This window comes from Crocodylus siamensis, chromosome 5 (genome assembly GCF_052110815.1).
Source record: "Crocodylus siamensis isolate JL-2025a chromosome 5, ASM5211081v1, whole genome shotgun sequence".
Taxonomy (NCBI): Eukaryota; Metazoa; Chordata; order Crocodylia; family Crocodylidae; genus Crocodylus; species Crocodylus siamensis.
The window spans coordinates 29351533-29374360 of NC_143399.1; the positions used below are offsets into that span (position 1 = coordinate 29351533).

General features: G+C 39.5%; 1 long non-coding RNA gene across 1 annotated transcript in view; it reads left to right on the top strand.

Annotated features, from left to right (window-relative positions):
- Positions 1–5704: 5704 nt before the first annotated feature.
- The window catches only part of LOC149863660 (uncharacterized), a 100129-nt gene continuing 83005 nt past the window's right edge, over positions 5705–22828 (top strand). The window contains exon 1 of the long non-coding RNA XR_016442639.1: positions 5705–5779. This is a non-coding gene — a long non-coding RNA (uncharacterized LOC149863660). The remainder of the gene's footprint in view (positions 5780–22828) is intronic.

A 22828-nucleotide genomic window follows, 5' to 3' on the forward strand; every position in this document is an offset into this window, starting at 1 on the left:
TCTTCCTGAAGAAACAGTCATATGTAAGTCAACTGAGTTTTTTTAACCTTATCTCTGGCACAAATCCTTGGTGAGTATTAAGATGGCAAAAGTCAATAAGTTCCATGACGCTTCAGAATATTGCGCAAAAACAAATCATAGAATGTGTCCTCTGCACAATTGGGGGCGAGTGTTCATTGGTCACTTCCATTGATTACAACAGAATATTTTCTTTTCTGTGAAACCCATTTTACCTGCCATGTGTTTGCATTTATTTCCTTTCCAGCTTTGTACATTACTCATCTCCTGTCCTGCTGATAGGCTGTAGAGCAAATTGAGAGCATGTTGTTTGGTCCACCAGGCATTTCCTTTTCCATTTCCTAGTCTCCATTTTGCCTTGCTTTCCAAAAGTAGCATGAAGCATTTTGTTTGATGGGATGAAGAATTAAATCCCTACCATGTTCAAGTCAGCTGAATTCAGTGTCACTCTCCAAGTCAGGCACACAAGGACTAAACTGTTCCAAGGCACTTGATATAATAGGTTGAAGTCCTTCCCTTCCTCTGTAAAGGGTACAGGGAACTTGTATTCATACCCAAAGGGTAATAGCCAGAGTGTAGATCTCTTCTTGGATTTTGTTTTGATTCAGACATAATCTTTTCATCTTTTTCCAGAAGTCTCACTGGGGCCAGAGAATTTTTTGTGATCAGCCACCGGCGGAAGTTATAGTAAGTGACTTCCTCTTGTTTAATTTTGAAATTCTGTGCCATGGCAGAAGGTATGTTTTCATATCCAGTTCACCCTTGGAATGGAATATTATTTTAGTTCCCTTACAATAGTTGGGTTTTTAGTAATTTTCCTTTTTTTACCTGAAATAATCTGGGAATTACCAATCAGAATATGATACATGTTCTCAGTCAGTTTCACTGGGGCTTATTTTATTGCATCTGGCAACATTTTCAATAAAAAGGCTCAACCAAAACAAGCTCAGTTGAAACCTGTTAAGTTCCACATGCATGCACTAATTCATAGATGTTAGGGGCTGGACGGGACCTTACAAGATCATCAGGTCTAGATAATTGACCATTTTTTCTCTGGTTCATGAAAAACAAGTTACCTTTCAAACTTCATGTTTTTGTTAAATATCTGGAGATACGCATGTTTAGAAAAGTATACCTTTGTCTCCTGTCTCAAAGAGAGGAGCAATAGCTGACTTGAAACTGCCCCAACTGTGGGTATGCCTCTATTTAGGAACTGAAATGTGGGTGGTATGGATGGGATGGGCTCAGGGAAATTAAGACAAAATCTTTGCTGGGCTCTCTGATACCCATAGGATTTTTGCATGTTTATTCCTGATGAGAGAAAATTTACTATATTCTAATTGCTGCTGAGATGGTGGAAACATAAGCCAAACAAAAACTAACTCAGATGGTGACTCAGCAGTTATAAATGGCTCATACCATGATGAATACATCTGATGAGTGGTCCACTGTTGAATTATCTAAAATATTTTTTGTTGTTACTCCTAGAGGAACAACTGTCAGAAAACTTTTGTATGTGTTTGTGTTGCATATGCATGAGATATTTTAAAATAAATATATGCAGATGCATAACTAGTATGTGCATATAGATATATAGATAATTTTCTGCTACAGTGAGGCTGAGTGACTAGAATCCTATTTAAGGTAAAACATGGATGGAAATGCTAATGGAAATTGCTGAGCTTCTGAGTTTGGAATTGGTAGCTCTGCTTAGACGTGCCTCTTACAAGCCCCAGAATTGTGACCTTTGACTCCCAGTGAAACCCTGAGTCGAAAGGGAACTGCATAGACCAGACTGGCCAACCTCAGATTCAAACGCTGACTTGACTATAGGAGCAAATTTCTGGGACAGTGATGTGGGAGTATTTCAGATTTTGGTACTTCATTATCACTTCGCCTTGGTTAGATATTTATGTCCATCTAGATTCTTTCCCTGGTGGTCAAACAGGCTCCATACAGACAGCCAAATAACTTCTTTTAAAATTATGTCAATTTTCATAAACTACCCTTTATCCAAAGTACATCTTTGATTGATAATCATGGAACTTTTTACAATGTTTAAGGATATTGTAAGGCATTATGTAGAATTATAGGGCCTTTACATAGTGACTATTTGTTTAATAAATTTATTACCGCATTTAGATTCTCTCAAAAGGGAGAAAATTGGCAAGACATTTTAAGTGCGCTGTTAATTTTAAGTGCATTTGTTTATTTTTTTGCACATGCAGTTACCCAATCTATAGGTATAATTGTTGTAATTGCACAAATTAAGTACAAAGTTCATAAATCTTCATTTTCTGATAATCAGGCTTTTACAGAGCTCTCATTGAGCTCAACAGTGAATTCCCTTTTGAGATGAATGGGGGCTGTTAACATTTGTCATAAAGCTGTTGTTTCAGGCTTTCTGCAGGCCTCAAATGTCATTGCTACCTTATACGTGTTATTCATCTTTAGAAAGTTTCCAACTGTGGGCTAAAAATGTAGCTTTTAAAAAGAAAACAAACCAAAGGATGAATTTTGTAGAATCTGAATTTTCAGTGGGACCAGATCTCAAGCAAGCTGAAGCCAGCCCAGAGTCTGGCCTTTGGAAACTTTTGTCCTAACTAGTCCTTATTTGTGTTAGTTTCCTATTAGCCACTTGGCTAACTTTGCTATGGAACATGTGCCTGTACTGGGCCCTGACTGACTGCTGTGCTTGAAGACAGCTGGAACACGAGCACTGGGAAGCCCAAGGAATAACCCTCAAAATTCAATCTACCTCTTCTTCTTGGTAGGGTCTGGCTCACCTTTTTACTTATATATTTGTTACACACATCTTCATTGTTAAATTTTCTTAAAATCAATGCTAGTCATTCAGCTTAAGCCTTTGAGTTTATTACATGTTATTGGGGGAAATGAAATTCATTTGAGCAATAACTGGATTTCAAGCTTCTAAGTGGTGGATATACAAGAGCGAGGTAGTGCTTTTAAACCCAACAATAATTTTACCTCTGGAGAAACTATTTAAAATAACCCAGGATTTTACCACAAGGATAATAACCAGTGGAAATTTCCTGACTTGAATGATCATATTCTGTCATTGCTGTAGTGGGATGTCAGGATGTTCTGAATACATTAAACCACACTTCCCCCCTCTCCCCCCACGGGGTATGTTACATCTTGCTGTTTATTGGTTAAACTTTCTTCTTACATTTTACTTTGCCTCTTGGATTTCTTGGGTACAGGATATTAACTCTTCTTGAAGTATGGACTGAAGAAAGCAAGTGCCAAAACATTTTTGTCAATGGTTTCCAAAAACTATGGAATTTCCTGCCCAGCTACATCAGATCACCCAACAAGTTTGTAATTGCTTAAAAACAGCCTGTTGACTTTCCTCCCAAGTATTTCCTCTAACCAGACTTAGTTTTTCTCTTTTATCCAGTGTTTTGATATGTTTCCCTCATTGTGCACTCTGCTGTATTTTTATGGTCAACGTAATTTTGAGTGGACTGTTTTAGAGAGAGAGTGGGTTCAAGATGGCGATTTGAGAACAGAAGCCGAGAACCAGAAACTTTGAGTTGCGCTCCCAGCTTTGCCACTCAGTCAGGAATCCATATAAAGTGAAAGCTACAATGATGAGCAATTGTTTCTTTTGTGCAGAGAAGGAAGCAGACGATCAGACATGGCCTTCCTTTTGCACACTCATCCTGACTGAAGCTGTTTTTCCAGGTGGGTTAGTGTGGGTTGGTGGGTCCTTATGTTTGTGATTCTGACATTCGATAGATTAAGTTGTCTAATGGGGACTTTAGGTTTTCACCTTGAGAGGTATTTGGACTGACATCTCAATAGTAAATGAAAATAAATTAGCTGAGTATGTCTGTGTGAAATTTTACTGCTGAAAAATTCATTCTATAAAAACATTTATATTGTATTCTTTATTGTCAGCTAATCCTGCCCAAACTCATTAAATGGCAGTGTGTGGGTTACTTGCTGTCAGTGAAATTATCAAAGGCATTTTTCAGCTGGTGCACGGGGAAAGCATATGCTTCAATGCCAACTAAAACAATAATGAGGAAATGTTATGATCAGACTTGACCAAATGACCTTTCCCATTTTAGATTAGTTCTTAATTTCAGCACAAGGGTCATCCTGTGAGAATACTTACAATAAGTCACTGCTCACCACTCACATGAAAAAGAAGTGACTTATTAGAAAACTCACTGTACTCATTGCAGTTAATGAGATGTGGAAAGCTTTGTAATTTGATTTGCTGGACCATATGCTGTAAAGGGATACTGCTGATTTCATTCCTCCACATTTAATTTAAGCAGTATGCAATGGTTTCTTCGTATGGCTACTTATATCATAAAAATTAACTTGAAGTATAAAAAAATACACCATTGTGGGGTTTATTACTCAGGGTGGTTGAGTTTCAAGTGTTTTTCATTGAAACATCTGTAAGTAATGTATAGGTCTAATTTTAAATCCTGGCAAATATTTTCCATTTAACATTTGGTTTTCCTGATGAGCTTGCAGTGGCGGATTTCAGAGCTTGTCTGTAACAGATATGTATTCTCAAGGATAAAAATAATTTAAAATTGAAGATCTCTGTAATTCAATAATGCTCTTCTGACCTATCTTATATTTTAGCGGTTACAAAATTTCAGCAGTGCAGAAATGAGTCTTCTGTCTCTTTTAAACACCAGTGCAATTGGATTCATTATTTCCCTCAAAATAACTGTCACCCTGGCTCTGGCTTTCTTTTCGCCATCTGTTTGTGGAATGGCTGTGGCAAACCCCGATTCCAAATCTCACTTCAGAAGTAATAGCCTGATCAGTAGTTGGTTTGCACGTCATCTTGTGCTGTGCCGTGTAAACTGACTAGACGGAAACAAACTGGATATATGAGGTGGGTCTGGGGGAAAGAAGGGGGAGTATCAGGGATATGAAATATTAAAGTATCAAGGTATCAATATTCATCATTCTTCATGGAATATTTAAATACTTAAATCCTGAAGCGGGGATGTAAGTCCCCAACCCACCATGGAGTTTGGCAGTAGACTGCCTGTCTCAACAGCCTGCATTACTTTCTCCCAGGGCCAAGTTTATTTGTTTGCACTGTCGTGGCTAGCCATCAAAGCTTTATTTCAGGTTATTTGATTTTTGGTTACAGACAAAATGAAACAGCTTGAACAGGCAGGCTGCGCTACATAACCCATAAAAACAAAAACTGAACTGACTTGTCAGGGTGCGCTGCATTGCCCTGTGAAAGCTTACATAATATTCTATTTGTGGTGCTTCATATTAGATTCTGAGACAGAACCAATCTACCAGCAGTGTTAGAAATATTCAGTAAAGTAATTAAGGATCAGTTTGGAAATTGAATATTAAAATGGTTTAAAAAAAAGTCTTGAGGCTCAGGCTAAAAATGGGGGGGAAACGTTGGTTTCAACCTAACAAAATATTTATAATTCTTGCCAAGGTTTCCCCAAGCTCACAACATGAGGCTTGGTTGTGTTTTAAATAAAGAAATAGGTTACATTGTCATTTGGGATTGCAACAAAAGTAAAACAGCAGCTATGATCACCTGTACATTGTAGAGAAGAATCTGCAGAGCAGAATGATGCATGCAGCCACTGGGGGTCAGGATAACCATGTTAAAATGCTCCGTACCACCTTCCTGAACTTTTACAACAAAGGAAGGCCATTATAAACCGTGCTACACTAAATAAATCGAACAGCCTGAATTATTGATGGGAGATTCACCTTCAGGTATTGCCAGGTACTTAATGCCTGTCCTGTCTTAGGGTTCAATTGCATGTCATTATTTCTGATGCAAATTTAAGCCTTGCGCTCAGCTGAAATAACTCTGCATTAAGTTGCCTTTAAAAACAGTCAAGAAAGCTTAGTGATGACAGTACTTCAACAACAAAAGAAATGTGGCCTTTTGTGGGTTACTGGGAGAAGGGAAGGAGTTCATTTAAATTTCTATTACTCTGTATCTCCCTTCATTGGAAGCTCATTATTTTCCTAACATGATTAAAAAAAAAGATCTAATTTTGCTTTCATTGAGAAAATAATAATAGTAAATTATTTCCCTCAGACCAAAATTGTTGCCTTGTTGAACCCTGAACTACCGCAGCAGAAAATTAGATTTCTGCATATAGGGATTAACTGCAAGGAAGAGTTTTCAAACGTGGAGGTCTAAGAGACTTTAAATCAATGGCTCTGAGATGTCTGGAAAAATCTTCAGCGTCACAAATTTCTGCTAAGACTCTTCAAAAGTGTCTCAAAATTACTCTCAGTTAAAGGCTTTAGAGAGACAAATACAAGTTATTCTTTGCTAAAGAAGGAAGATCCACTTTTTCATTTTTAAGATGCCTTTAATGTTTGATAGCAAGCTGTGGTTTCAATTCAGCTGCTAAACCAAAGACTTAACCTCAAGTTAGTGTTTTTGCTCATCTCAAATTGAAGAGTCCTCTTCAGTGGTGATTCCACTGAGCATAGAATCACAGCTTCTTCATGGACAGACCTAGAGATAAAAAGTAAGATTTTAATCTTAGTCTCTCTCTCTCTCTCTTATTTTGGCCAGAAGTTCCGAATGGCGTCTGGGAATGAGATTAGTTATAATTTCAAGATCGGCTGTAGAGCTCTTTTGCAAACAGAGAGATAATCTGACCTGAAGAAGGTGTGTGTTTTAAATGGCCGGTGTTTTACCTATTTTTAAATTGAGTACAAGCATGAAATCAAGTAAAGAAGACACTTTGAGGTCTGTTCTGATACCTACTAGAAGCTCTGGTTTTCACTGGAGGTTGGGGGGAGGGAAGGAGGAATAATTTCTTTCATACTAAAAGCTGTAGAAGCCAGAAGTTTAATCTTTCTAGACAACTTATTTTATTACATTTTTAATTTTCTCGTGCATTAACGTGACCCTTTTCTATAGCTTTCCATGCCTGGTGCTTAATTACTTATCATTAGCAGTGTACATGGGGGCTTTCCTGCATATTTATAAATGTGATCATTAGTACATGGGAAGACAAAGACTTCTTTAAGACCATCATTAGTTATTCTGTTTTCATAGAAATGTTCATTAGAGAAACTACCCACCTGGTTAAATAATTATAATTAAGAACGGGTAATCTCCTTTGCATTTTTAACTTGATCTTCAGGATGTGTGTGTGGAACTAAACAAGCCTTGTTTGGCCATCATGCCACCTTTTTATTTTGATTTGAATTGTCAAGCAGATTTAAATGCTGTGTTTTGAAACTATATATGCTAAGAATGATTTATGGAAGGATAGCTTATTAAAAAAAAAATCAACCCAGCAATTATCTCTGAATTCATTAACTGTGCACTGGCAGAGAGGGGTTATATAAGCCAGTTACTATAATACACTATGTGGAGTTAAACTAAAATGTTACTAAAGCCTGATTTTTCTGCTGTGTATTATTGATTGCAGTAATTGAGACCTGAGCTGATGAAGAACAGTCCAAAAGATGGTATCATTTTATTTTACAAGGCCCAAATGCTAGCAATAAATATGTTTGCCAATGCCAGTACACACAGATTTCACATGAATGCTTGGAATTGTTAGGAAAGTCATCTAAAGCACATATGTGAATATTTGCCAGCCATAAAATGAATGAGGTAATAGAAACATACAATATGACTGGTCATTCTTCTGCCTAATGCCCTTTGCACTTGTGTTTAGTGGCACAGAATATGTCCTGGTGTGATAGGTCACTGGTGATAAACTGAGAAAAACTTGTCAGTCGCATAAATATCATCTGTAAACAATTAAGCAGCTACTGATCATTCCAGTGCGGTTTTGAGAAGCTAAGGAAGTCTGCAATCAGTTATATCTCCAATTACCATAAAAATATATTAGCCATTCATTCATTTATTAATGATTCATCAGTTAACCACACATAATGAGCAAATAATTAGCAATGCTGTACGGTTGCCAAAATTGAAGAAGTGTTGGCATTTTAAAGATGAAAGGTTGCATTTATGTAAAAAGTCTGGTGATGATAAAGTTAATACAGAAGATAATTATAAAAGTGGCTGTCCTATATTAGAGGCTGAGGTCCCACAAACTTGCTTAATTGAACTGAAATTAATATTCTTCAAAAGCACGCATGTTACTGCTTATTAGCAGCTGAATTTACTTGAAGATCTCCCTTCAGTAAGGTACATAGCACAATACAAGTTAATAAAATGCTAGACAGCAAGACTGTGTTCTTTGTTTGCTCGGTTCAGGGCCTTGTGGAAAACAATAAATTGCATTCATGTCAGCCGAGGCCCATCCCTTTGCTAATTACCGTTTGGTGCTGAAATGACTTCTGTGAAATTGGGAGCATGAAGAAACATACAACCATACAAGGGAGGCTTTTCAGACTACGGCAGTAAATGTGAGATAGGCCTCAGGCACACAGATGTTAAAACAGTGAATTCCCCTACAGATTACACTAATGGAAACCCTGTCAGGGTAAGTCAAATCCGGGGTCTGTGGTCAAAATCTAATTAATGTTCCTGTACTTAAAAAGAATATGAATGCCTGGAGGTGATGAAGAATGTATAAGAAACTCACTTGTTTGTAAAATTGTTAGTGTGAATAGTAACTACCACTGAGCTATTACTTACAATGTAACACCTGTTAGCCCAACAGCTCTACTTACTGAATTTAATATAGCATGTTATTGGTGGGGCTGGGTAGCATGATTCATACAGCAGTGGCCTTTGACCTCTAGACACATAGTTGGCGTCCATTTTTGGAGATTCTGGATGAAAATGCCTATTGGAGTTTGAGCTGTGTTCCTGGTGGAGAGACATCAGCATCATTAAATGCCCCCTTATTATTCATCATGATTGAACCCTGTTGACATCTCTGTTTAGGAAGTACTTTTAGCAGGGCATGTCAGAAAAGGGCAACTTTTTGTAGAAAAACAACAGCTATCCTTTCTGGGTTTGGCTTGAGGACACGGCTGGGGCTCTTACAGAGCTTTCACAGCTGCAGTGTGCATGGCCTGTGCAATAACAGAGGAAATGAATTTATAATGCAACAATCTCTTCATTTTCACCAGCACAAAAATTCCCCTAAATACTTAAAATAACATTCAGAGTGGGACAGACCTTAAATTTCAAATAAATGAAATCCTAATCCAGTGTGTTGCTGAAACAAGGTTGTTATTAAAGAAATAAATTTGAACCAGCGAGTGGTTTGAGAATTTTGAATTTAATTATTTAAATCTACTTAAGATAACGCTTTAGCACTGTTTGGGTATCCTGTTGAGAACCTGTTTTCAGAGAAAGTTATCCCATCCAATGCTTTGAAAATATTAACTTCCATATGCAACAGTGGTTTAAGCAGTACACAAATATTATTATTATTATTAGGCATTATAGAACAAATCAGTAATATTTATTTCCATGGAAAACCCTAACATGAAAGCTGTGCAGAACCATTTAGGATATTTTGTGGGTTTATTACTTTTCTTCGGCAAAACATCTGAGACACCATCAAACTCTCTCTCTAAGGCCCCTGGCAGACGTTACATGTATGTCTGACAAGGCAGGAGGCACCATGTTTGGGACAGGGCATACAATTCCTCTCATCCCATCAGACTATTGTTTTAATGTTTGCCAGGGGCCTAAATGTAATTTTCTGCAGTTCTTTGTGGAAGAGATGCAGTACATCATCTAACAATATTATGGGATCAGTGATGAAGTGAATCAGGTCCAACAGTACTATAACCAGCAAATTTAAAAGCACAAAAAAACTTACCTAGGATGTTTTAGGGAAATTACCTGCTACTCACTGGAGTTCTAATTTTGTTCACCGTTGATGACTATGTTGCCATGTAACTTTTACAGAAAGAAAACGTGATAGTAGGTATGTGCCTGAGCCAAAATTACATCCTTCAGCCTTAGAACAGGATTGTTCTATGATCCTTTGTAGGTCAAGAGAGTAATTACTTATCTCCTTGCATGCCTATGTGGGACCTTCTTGGATCTGGGGTCTGTGTGCTAGGTGAAAAGCAAGGAGAGAACACTCAGTGCTCCCTTCCTTCTTTTTGAACAAATGCACTGGAAGGGGACAGAGAATGAGAGGTGCTTTCCCATTGTATACCAGTCAACATAGCATCAATACTTTAGGCTTTTGCTAAAATTCACAACTTGTCTCAGAGTGACTTTTGCCAATACACTAGCAGTTGTTTTATAAGAATCTGACATAAATATTTGACTTTTTTTTTTCAGCTTGACTTTATCTAGGGTTCAGAGTCTGATGGGATTGTACAACTATCACCAGTTGGGGGATATTTCATTTTTCAGTGAAAGCAAATGTGTTCAGACAACTTCCTCCCCTGGTTCCTCCCTGCCCTCTCCCAGTCCCCACCCCCCCAAACAAAACTAAACAAAAACCAAAACAAACAACAACAAACAAACCCAAGTCATGTTGTTGTTTAAAGATGTACAACTAACTCTAAATGTTAGGCCAGAAACATGACTATTTATGAGACTTGATTATGGTCCATAATTGAATGCTTCTTTCCATCCCACTCTGAATTTTCTGTTTAGGCCATCAATTTAATTAAGGGCTAGTAAAGACAGGACTGCAACAGGTTTGTTTAAACAAAACCCCAACCCCAATTCTAATTGGTTTATTAGAACTGCCTGTGCATTTTGCAAATGTGTATGGTGTGCCCTTGGGGGTTGAGATTGTCTTTACAGAGCTCAGACTGAAACTTTTCTATAATGTGAACAATTTTAGCCATATTGTATGTCTTGGTGCAAAAAATATTGTTTTGGTCCAAAAAAAAAATTAATAAAAACCCAAACCAGTTTTCTAGTTTTATTTCTTTTGTCACTTTTATTCCTTTCCCTTTCTTTTCTGACCATGGGGAGAGAATGAGAAAGGAGAGAAACTGGAAATGTTCTGTTATATTTCAGTGTAAAACTGAAAAATTTCAGTGAAAATTCTTTTTGTTGGAATTTTTTTCCTGGAAACTATTTACTCTTTTTGTACCAGATGTTATTAACTATTGTTGTGTCTTATGCAGGACATTGTTAGTGCTTAATCAGTTGCTAACAACAACAATAATTATTATTTAGCTCTCCTATCTCCTTCTCTGCCCCCGATTTAGAGGCCCTCATTGTTAAACTTTCTCTTAGCTATACTCTTTGGCTAGGGACAGAAGTAACGCATCAACCAGTTGAAGAGATCAGAAACTGGTTTAAATCTGTAACAGAACAGAAGTTCAGTGCACACAAACTGCTTTCAAAATGGCCAAAACTGGTTTAAGACAAGTCACGTTGAATGTATCAGACTTAACTGATTTGAACTGAATGAATCAGACTTAACTGATTTGGGTCAAACCGGTTTACGAAACTTTTGTCCAAGACCCCTTCTTGGTTCAAGATAAATTACAATCCCCCTGCATGCTTTCCAGCCCTGGGCTGGGCTGGCTGACGAGGGAGTGGGGGGAGGGAGAGGAGTGTAAGTCTGGCTGAGGATGCAGCCCAGTCTGCAGGAAGAGTAGGGGCTACCCCCCCAGGCAAACCCTATCTGGGGCCAGGGAGTGGGGCTAAACACCTCTTCCTCCACTCAAACTTACTGCTGGTTGCAACTGTGGCCTTCAAATCCCAGAGGAATCTGGAAGCAGGAAGAGGGAGTGATGATCAACCCTGCAGAGTCCTGCTGCTGTAATTCTAGACTGCAAATCCCAGAGACCTTGGGGGTAGCAGGAAGAGGAGGTGAACACACAGCTAGTGAGCTGTGCTCTAGAAGCCCCTGGCTTCTGGCCTGAGCCACTGCTGGCATGTGGCTACATTTCCTGAATCAAAGATAAATATCTGATCACTTCTATTTCAGTTTAATCTGTGCAGTTTTGACTAACTTGCAAAGACTGAATCGATTCAGTCTTGGACTTTTTGACTGTCTTAACTTAGCCCTTCTGATTGCTTACTGCATGCTTGAGGTTTAGCATTGAAGTTCCTCCTAGAAAGGTGTTGTTTCCTTCAGCATCTTAGCTTCACTTTTGCATGATGTTGCAGTGCATAGTGACCATGTTGCCACTTTGATGTCAGTCACGAAGAGCACGAAAAGAACCATTTGGTCTGAACCTTCTCTCAAAATGTATGTGGGTGTAGGTGACCCCTCTCCTTGGGATTTCAGAATTCCAGCGTGTTTCACCTCTTCCTACACCAGTGGCTATTGAAGAGAATAGAATGGCCCCAAATCCTCTTTGCAGAGTGGTTCTTGCATAGTTTATCCAGAGGAAGAGATGCCCATGAGATGGGTTTCTTCATTTCACTATCAATAATTGCAGAAACCTTAGAGCTATAGTGACCCAGTTCAGTCCTCTATATCTGTGGAAATTTCAAATGATGGAGGATCATCATTAGCAGAATGGTAGCAGGGAGTGTTTCTTTGGATGCTGTTTCTTCTTGCCTCAGAGGCCAAAATTTTCCATTGCATGATAAATTTTTCACTTGCCTTAGAACCAGGATCCCCTGTGTGTTAAGCAGCTTGGAACATCATGGGTGTGCTCTGCTAGATCAGGTCCTATGTTCCCCTTGTTCCCAATATATAGTAAATTTTAATCTATTATATATAGCCTGAGCACCAACAGCTAAGCAGATAAAGGAGATACTATAAATATGAAAAGGTGTGCAAAAACATAAGATAGAATTGAAAGCAAACCATTCCTCTCTGTTGACCAAAGAGACCAGGCTTCTTAGGCCCTGTTCATAATTTAGTGGAAGAACTTTACTATGTGAACCAGCAATTCTGGATGGTGAATCTCATTATAAAACTCTCATACTACAGTTTATATTGCTTCAGACTCTCTGGCAGGATTATCTGTAGTACCGTATGGTTCTGCAGCATGTGCTTGGAAAAGTATCTCTGCCAGCATTCATTGGGGAAATGGTACTTAAGCAATATTGTAGCTAAAGTCATTCTGATTCCCCTACTGACTGGACACATTGGTAATTAAACCAGGAATGCTGCAAACCATGCAGATAGATTCTGGATCTATCAGGTCCCACAGAAACCCAAAGGATAGAATCACCCTTTTTGAAATACATGTTTGTGAACTGAAGCACCTGGTTTAGGCCTGATTCAGGAGAGTACTTAAGTATATGTTAGGGAGGGATGGGTTTGAAGCAAACACTTAAACAGGTGTATTCATTTCACTGGATTCAATGGAATTTATACACCTGATGCAGTTAGGCATGTTCAGATGCATTACAGAATCAGAGTCCTATATTGTGCCCAAGAGTAACTTTAAAATTAATTTCTATCAGTACATCATAATCAGCTGCCATATGTGAATGTGAAACTGTTCTGATTTTGAAACAGCTGAAAGAACCGATAGTCAAAAATCCCCTTCACCTTTTTCTTCCTTTCTTTTTTTAATTGTAGTTGTCTTTCCCTGATGCTTAGTACCTGTGAGCCCCTAAACAGCTCCTTTAATCCTGGTTTCCATTTCAAGCTGGCCTCTACAGTTGTATTTCGTTTCTCACCTTGTTTCCATTAGAAGTCAAGACAATTTACAATGTGAACTCTGCTTTGCCTTGCCTCTGTGTGAAATAACCTGACTTTGCTCTAACAAGCTGCATCCTGTTTGAGGTAATTCTTACAAGGTACAACAAAGAGGAAGAAAGAACACACTATATTTAGTAGGGGAATGCAAAGGAAGGTTAGGGGAGGGAGGATCAAGGGGTGGGACAGAGTGCTTCATGTGGAAACATGAAACAGGCTGGACTTCTTGCTCAGACTTAGATCAAGCATTGACTTCATCTGTTACACAAGCTTTAGAAGCCTTGAGGGTTTTCTTTTCAGTAATGTTTTCTTTGTAACTGGTTCTAACAAAGCAGATCAAGATTAATTAGAGCAGTAATGAGACTAACCCCCCAATTATGCTACGTAGTGACCAGACTGAAGGGAAAAAAATCTCAACAAAACCAAGATACTATTTTCCTCTGTGTGTGTGTGACTGTGCATGTTTGCCCTCTTGCTCCCTGGCCAAGAATAGGTGGATATGTGTTTCTTTGGGTCAGATATTTGATTAATCAGTCACTTGTTGACAACTGTATTGTGTATCCTTTGGAAATACTACACTTGCAATTAAAACACTATCAAGGAACTCTGATGAAGGATCCTTATAGTAAGTAAGCCAATGCAGAGGTATGCTGATGTATACAAATAATGGATAGCAGTTGCAGCCACGTGGTATAGATGAAAACTGGCCTCACGTTAGAAGCCTTATTTCTAACCCAAAACCTCCCCCAAAAGAAACCAGTCTTCTTGAAGTTTTGAATGTTGCCTCTCATTGCAGAGTAGAAAAGTTCTGCATCATTTTTCTTTTTTGGGGGGGAGGGGGAGTCAGTATATCAGGACACACAGTTTTACTTCTCTGTCACATTATATCAGTCTCCATTACACTCAACTGTCTGGAGTAGGCAAAACTAAATTCAAGTGTAGTTTTAGTGGCATAAAACCAGAACGTTATGGTAGTAGGTCTGAAAAGGTTTCCGCTTTCTTTGTGGGACTCATAAAAGACTAATGCTTAGAAAGTCCATGAATGTTTATTTTGTGGGGTGAGAAGTGCCTTTTAATATGTTTGGGATGAAGTGGTGAGTTTTCTTATATTTATTTATTTTTAATTGATTGATTACATTTATCCCTCTCCTCCATCTTTTACTTTCTGCCTGCATTTTTAGAGAGCGAGTAAGCATCATGTCTGTGTGTGTGAGATGCGCTAAATGCACTGGGGGCATTACAGTAATATTAATAATACATAAGAGTAAGCTGGGAAATGACAGCTAGTTAACACAATCCTTGCACACAATGTGTGGTACCCTATACTAAGGCAGGCAGGGGGGGATTAGCTAGAGGCTAACCTCAGAGGGTTTATAAAAAGGCAACTCAGAAATGCTGAGGGAGGGGCTCTGGGCAGAAATTGGGGCTGTGTGAAACAACACAGTTTTGTTTTGCTGTTTTGAAGCACTGTTCCTTTTTCTTTCGCTGAAACTGTTTCGATGCATTTCGACATTTCGCCATAGGCTATAATGCAGAATCATGAAAATGCCTATAACTTAGTCATTTCCTGCCTGGTTCAGATGAAAATTGCAGGGATGGTAGCCCCTCCTGAGGGGCATGAAGCATGCCAAGTTTCAAGGAGATAGGTACAGGAGTTTTTAGGAAACTGCACCTCAAACTGTTCGAAGCAAAACTCTTATCACTTGCTGGCAGCCTGCTGTCATCCTGCGCACAGCTCTGGGGGCCTGCGCTCCCCAGGAGGGCTGAGGGGCTGTGCCAGACTCTTCCTGGGGGGTGCAGGCCCCCAGAGCTGCATGTGGGATGACAGAAGGTGGCTGCTGCCAGCTGGGACCAGCGCTCAGCGTAGCCTGCACCAAGCACCAGTAAGACTGGTGGTGCCGCTGGCCCCAGCCTGCAGCAGCAGCCTGCTGAAACCCCATGCACTCATCGGGGGCCCGTGCCACCCAGGAAGAGCTGGGGAAATGATCAGAGAGCTGGGGGAATCGAACAGGGAGCTAGATGTCAATCTAGCAAGCAACCCTGGCTTCAAAACTCAAAATGTTTCAGAATTTCAGGAACATTTTGAGTGCCCTCATTTCATTTTGAAAAAGTTTCAAAGTTTTTTGTTTCATTTTGATTTTCTGTTTCCAGCTCAAAAAGCATCGAAACAGCTTTGAAATGAAACACCCGTCAACATTTTGCACAACCCTAGTAGAAGTGGAAGAGAAAGTCCTTTCCCTAGCCAGTAAGAGGCAACTGCAGGGCAACATGCTGCGTTATGGAGATTGCTGGAATGAAGACGGTTTTTGTCTCTGGTTGTCCTTGAGTGTGTGCAGGTTTGTTGTTGTTTTCCCTTTGAGCGGCAAAGCAGAAACTCTATTTCTGCCAGATTTGTGGGACTGCTGGTAACAAGCTAATGCTTAGAAAGTCCATGAATGTTTATTTCATGTAGGGAAGGAAAATAATGTTCAAGCAGCCTGTGACACCACTGGCATCCAGAAATGTTGGGAGTCTTGGGGGTGGAAGAGGAAGGGAGTATCTCAGTCGGGGCCTGTCCCACTGGCTGTTGCTGAGGAAATACTTGTTGCTTCTGAGGACTGGCTCCAAACTGCAGCTGTTTTCTCCTAGTCCATAGGCTAGGAGACCACTGGGAAATGGTGTCCCTGGCAAGAGATGTTCATGAAAGGGACTATGCCAAGCTTTGGGTGTCTTGGCTGGACTTTGTACTTCCACTTGCTGCTGCTGGGACATACCAAGATGTACCACTCTTCTCTCATTCCCCTTAGCTTACTTACTGCTTCTGTCTTTACCCAGAAACATGTAACAGCTGTGGCCTGATCACTTTCTTCTAGTTACTAGAAATCCTTGCCCAAACTCCTTCTTCCCTTTCCCTTCTTGGCCTCCAACAGCTATTCCCTCCCTTTCAGTTCTCATTCCTCTCCCACTTGCCAAGAACGCTGTCTCCAGCTGATGTAAAAGTTAATTTTAACATATAAGGTTTTGGAACAAGCCAAGTTAGGTCTGGAGATGGGACACACTGCAGGAAGGGAGTGGGGGAGGGGTTGTACTGGAGTATAAACACTCCCCCTTGTAATATGTGTGAGAGCTGATGCTCTCTGAGCAATCGACTGCTTATTATTATTTCTTTTAGATGGGTCACCTGGGAGTGGAGGAATTTTTCTTTTTAAATTAAACAGAAATCTTGTATAATGCTCATTTCTGAAAAGAAGAAAACCTTCATCATGGAAGCAATTAGATGGAAGATTCAGTGTAAAGAGTGATTAGTTGTTAATTTTTGAGTCTGTTGACCCTGACAGCATTCTTTTTCAGGTGCCTTTTTCGCATCTATAGTTCACAGTTACTTCTCATTCGGTAGTGATTACATGATATGCTCAAGACTGAGATAAATGTAGTGGTTCTGTCGGAGTTGTAGCCAAGTCCAGATGCAAGTGGCTACATGAGCCGTGGAATGATTATTCATATCTGGGGGTTTTCTTTTTAAAATCTCAGTGACTCTTCTAAAGGTGTAACTTCCTATACTATGCTATGACCTAAAAATATAGCCCTCCTCAGTACACATTTCAATTTCTAAGTCAACCAAGTTGGAATTTGAACTGGAATTAAAGAGGATACCAGGTCAGATGCAAGTAACCGGTAATAAATACTATTGGCAAAATAGGTGCGTGTTACAATTTTATCTTATCCTGTCCATCGGATTACAAAATCCTAGTCCCACCACTTCTAGCAAAACAAAACAAAAATCTCCAAACCCTAGATCTATACAACTCTTGTCTTATTTTAAAAGAGAAACCAACTAATTAGAGATAGCAACAAAAAGCACATTGTACCCCAGTAAATCATGGGGCCAAAAAACTCAGAAAAATGCAGTCTTGTTAAAATATGGACTTTGTCCAGTAATGGAATGAAAAAGAAAACTTGAATGGATTTGAGTAAAAACCCACTCTGCTTAAATTCTTGGGCTTTTTATTCACCATTCAGCTTCCATCAGTGTTAACATCTACTGAGAAATGCAGCCATTTACAATTTGCAGTTCAATGTGTTACTTTAATTAGTATGAAAATTAAAGGGCAACTATAGGCCAATGTGAATGATTATGGAAATACATGTGCATCGCATGCAATGTTCTCATTTAATTAATCGTCTTGTAAACTATATAGAGCACTTTAAGTCACTTGCTGAGTATAACAACTCCATTTTAAATAACCACTTAATACTTAACAGGATGTGGAGAAAACACTATAGCGCACGACTGCTTCTCAAGTTACAGTGCCTGAGACTTTTCAAAGCTGACCCAAGTCAACCCAAAGAATGTTTAACGCCCTGTGTCGAACACAAGGAAGTCTGTGATGTACAGACAGTCAATTACATTTTTTTTAAAAGTGAGAAACATTTTGTGAAATAGCAACTTTAGAAAACTAATTGGCAGCGGCAAACTCGTAAGAGAAAGCCAAAGCTAGAGGGGAAGTTTTACTACAGTAACTCTAGTCAGGGAAAAGGCAAATAAAGGCATCTTTGTTTCACAGTCAAATTAGCTGATTAAGGAATAAAACATTTTAACGTGTTTTAAATGCGGCATTAATTATGTATATGAAAAAAATTCAAGCCAGATTCCATGAATTACACTTTTGTGGGTGACCGGAACATTCCAGGAATAATAATCCTTCTCCATCGACGCCTTACTTCATTAGGCAAAACGAAATATTAAGGGTCCTATTCATTGAAAAAATTCTTAGGCGTTCAGGTCACATCTTTTCCCTGGACTGTTTATAAGGGTACAATTTATGGTACTGATTTTAAACAGAAATCAGAAAAAGCAAGCTACTTTTCTAGGACAGGCGCGATGAAGTGGGTGGGACTAGAGAAGCTATGGGAGTGGAGACGCTGCTGGGCCTCATTTCCCTATTTGGTAATGGGATCCCAAGTCACTGGCGTTATGGTGGCTTTTAAACCCGGTGTAATGAAATGGATAATCAAGCCCACTGTACATAGAAAAGTTGTGTGCTTCAGTGAATAAAACCTCTTTTTTCCTGCACAGTAACTGAGTGGATGTTTAAGTTTTGCCTCTCATTTTATTATTTCGAAATACTGGGGAATGTATTGTTCAAGTGGGTGAGGGACAAAAGCTACAGGGTAGTGCCATGTACTGTGCACTGCCCAGTACAGAGCAGTGCAGGGATGTACTGTGCTGTCGTCTACCCCTTTCTTCTTACAACAGCGCTCTGTCCCAATCCTAGGCCTCTGGAGTGGAAAATCTGCCCCGTGTCAATCGGCAGTGATTATTTTGTGATGTGCCCAAACATCCACTAGGGTCTAGTCTGAGACCATCTAAGTCACTCACTCTTATTCTTTGAAAGCAGGTTTCTTGAGAGAAAACACTGATGAATAAACCTACTATCTCACTCAGCACCCACTCTGCTTTACCAAGTTAGTTATGCTATTGTTCTGCAGTCTTTTATTCCTTTACCATCAGAGGACCAGATAAAGTTGGACAAAGGCAATCTTTCTGTCCTTTCCTTTAACATAATTAGAATAGTCATTTAACGTGTATACATAAAATCACTTAAGGAATTAAAGGAAAGAAAAAAGGGGGAGATGGAATGTTTCTGGGCTAACGGCTGGTTCAACAACTACATCTTTGATGCATATAAAATGGGATAGTACTTCACATGGCTGGGTAATATTTGCTTATTTAATGGTTTAGGTCATGTGAACCAGAACCTGACTTCAGGTGCAACTGTGCAACTCTGCGGACCAGGATAGCTGCACAGTAGCAACTGAGTAAAGAATTTAGCCCAATGCTTTTGAATAAATTCCTATTATAGACTGCGTGCAGAAGGCCAGCTTTGGGATACTCGCACAGTTCCTGGGGGCAGAAGTAGAAGTGATCAACTGTCCCAGACTTTTCCGGCCGGTCTCAAATGTCCGAGTTGTGTTCTAGTGTCACCTGAGAATCCCTGAAATTTGTCCTGAATTTAGAATATATGTCTAAAATCGGCTAACCCCTACCCCTACCCCCAGAACATTCCCAATAGACCATGCAACATCTAGTAAGAAACACAGCTAATTAACCAGGATGCAGTGCCTTGTGAAAGTGGCTATGTTGCTTCCAGTTCAGAGGGAGCTTACGGCTAATTAGTAGAGTTTTCAGAAAAAGTAGTGCTGCATTCAGCTGGCTATGCTAACCACAAATGGCATGGACTACTTTTGGTTTTGCAGATCTGAAATGGGCCTCTCATGGTGACCTGGATTTGGCACCCAAAAGTTGGTTACTTTAGACGTAAGATATTTAAGATGTTACCTTCGTTATTATAATGCTGGTGATTTCAATTATTCACAATAGGGTGTAAACGTATGGCAGTCTGTCCTCATGCATAAGCTTTTATGATCTGCTTCCTTTATTTATTCTTTAATTTAGTTCATCACAGTTTTTTAGGGCTTACCTCAGTTTCTTGACCATTTTTCTTACCTGTGATGGTAGGCGACACTCTGCATAGATAGTTGCTCCTATGCTCGAATGAGGCATCCTCTGCAGCGAGTGGGCTTCACGAGTTTCCCCCTCTTCGTCAATATTCCTGAGGCGAGTGGAGCCTGCCAGAAGCTGGTATTTTCCCTACAACTTCTGCTACTTAGTTAATGTGTCAGGGATAGATCAATGAAGGTGGGAAGATGTCTGAAGTAAAGGCTACCTCTATTCTGTCAAGTATTTGCATCCTGACCTTTCTGCCAGTTGTGACTCCCAGCTCTGGAAGTGAGTGAAGGTAATTTCCTTATAGGAAAAGGGAGGAAGTCTTCTCCTAGAAGGGAGGCTTTTTTGGCCTGATACAGGGGCTTCGCTCCTGAAGATTAATTAGAAAACATAGAGAGATGAGCTCTTTCTTCCTAACTAGCGCCTTTTGCTAGATTTTCATATTCTACCTATCACTGTAGTAGCTGAGCAATTTCCCCACTTAATCTTTTTGAACTGTCACCTGCAGATCTACTCCACCCACTAGTAATGCTGAAATATGGGAGCTGGTTCAGAAAAATCTCACTGACTAACAAGCTGTTTCCCATGAACAGCGTCAAAGATTTCAAAGTCACTGTTTGCAAAGGGAACTTTATGGCAGATGTAGACTAAGCAAAGCTTTTATTACTACCACACGGCAAGAAATTCCTCAGATTCTCCTGGAAACGGGTACTCTATCAGTGGAAAGTAACATTGTATTGGCCTGTGCATTGCCTCAGGGGTATTTACCATGGTAATGAGATCAGTTATTCATCTTCTAAGATCACTGGGAGTATAAATGCTTATTTAAGTAGATGGTATCTTGATTGCAGCTGAGCCAGGAGAGCTGTTAAGTCTGCCTGCTTCAGCCATGACTCCTCTGTTAAAGGTCTTGGGTTTTTGGTAAGCATGGGAACATCTATTTTAGCCACTTTTTCTAGCTTATATTTCCTGTGATTCACAATACATACTATAGCACTGGTCTGAAACACTCCCCAGTGAAAGGGGTTCTGCTACAAATTATGTCAGGAAATAATGTCTGCTTCTTTCATCACTCAAAGGCAGTTAGCATGTCATTTAAGGTTTATGGTAGCTCTGTTCCTTTGTTTTCTATGGCTGCTCTCTTTTTCATGTACTGCTAGAGGAGTGATTATTGGATGCAGGGGAAAGATAACTGAGAGGGAGGGAAATGTGCATTTGTCTCATGTTGGTTGGCTAAAGCTAGCATGATAGAGAGAAACCTATTATTATTATTTACATTATAACAGCAACTAGATATCCCAGTGGAGATTGGGTTCCTGTTGTATCAGTGCTGTACCAATAGTTGGAACAAACAGTTTCTGCCCAAAGAATTTATGGGTAAACTGACAAGACAAAAAGACCACAGAGCACACAGGGGCGTGGAAGCAGAAAGTGGCTTGCAACAAGCCAGTAGCAGAGAAGGACCTCAACCCGAAGGTTTTTTGAGTTTCTGGTTGGTTCCCTTTCTATTAGATTATATTAAATGTCCACTCCAGAAATCCTGCAGGCAGACATCTCCACTCCTGAAAAGCTGCTTTGTTTTCTCTGAGTGACAGAGAAGGTGATGGGGAAGAAGTGTGGTTTTGTGGCTAAGCCGTACCACAGAGACTGTTGCCAAGAAGGAAGATGTTTTCCTGAACCCTGAATTGCGTCTTCACTGGGACTGATCTTTTTTCAGACCTGAAAACCCCAATTTTACCTGCAGATCCCAAATTATTTTACTTTGCATTCCCACGCAAGATAGTAATAAGAAATCCAGGAGTAGGCAGCCTGAAGTGCTCTCCGACAAGTCACTAAGCCTCTTGGTTTTTCAGTTTGAATTTTACAAATGTTAGATCATATATCATAAGGAGACATGCAAGTGTTAGCATGTTAGCATGGCCTATTTATTTCCTACGTAAGAGAATCTTTATCATTTTGCCTCGTGAACTAGGGTTTTCATCCTAACTCAGTGTAAATTTCCTTTGCGGTCACAGCACATAATAAGAAAGTTAATTTTCTCCACCAGTTGAAGTTAGTGCAATGTTTTCAGCTGGAGTACACATCTAAATCATGCTAATAAATTTTGCTGAAGTTCTCTGGATTCTACTAGAATATGTAAAATGGGCTTTCATTTGTTTAACTATATCAAGCATTTACATAGCAAGTTGCATTTTTAGACACAAACTAATTAAACCAGCTAACCCTTCTGCAAGGCATGTATGCATGTATGGTTTTTAGTTGGTGAAATTTAGAGCTGTTCTAAAGTAGATTGGTCAAAGTTACAGAACAACAGGAACTAGAGAAAGCTGGAATTACAATTTAGGAGTATGCAGTTTCAGTCATGTGATTAAACCAGAATATTTATTTGACAGCCCCTTGTATGTGTTTAACAGATCAAACTCTTTGGGGTTTAGAACCATTCATCACTTTGGCCATGCTACGGCATTGAAATATAATGATTATACAACTGGTTGCAATATAATTGTTGCTGGAGGATCTGAATTGGTAATAATACACATTACTATGACTTTTTCCAGCATTATTAAGAATCACAACAGATGTAAGGCATATATCCATTATACTGTAAATAGGGCGGTGCTAAATGACCTTCTCCTTTTGTACGTCAAAGGTTATGGCATCTATAACTTTAACAGGAGTATTTCCTCCTTTTGGACAACAGCTCTGTTTGAAGCAAAACCTGCAGCGATCCCTCATGTCATTTCTGTACCTGCCAACTTAAATTGCAGTAGAAATACCTATAGCTTGCTACCCTTCT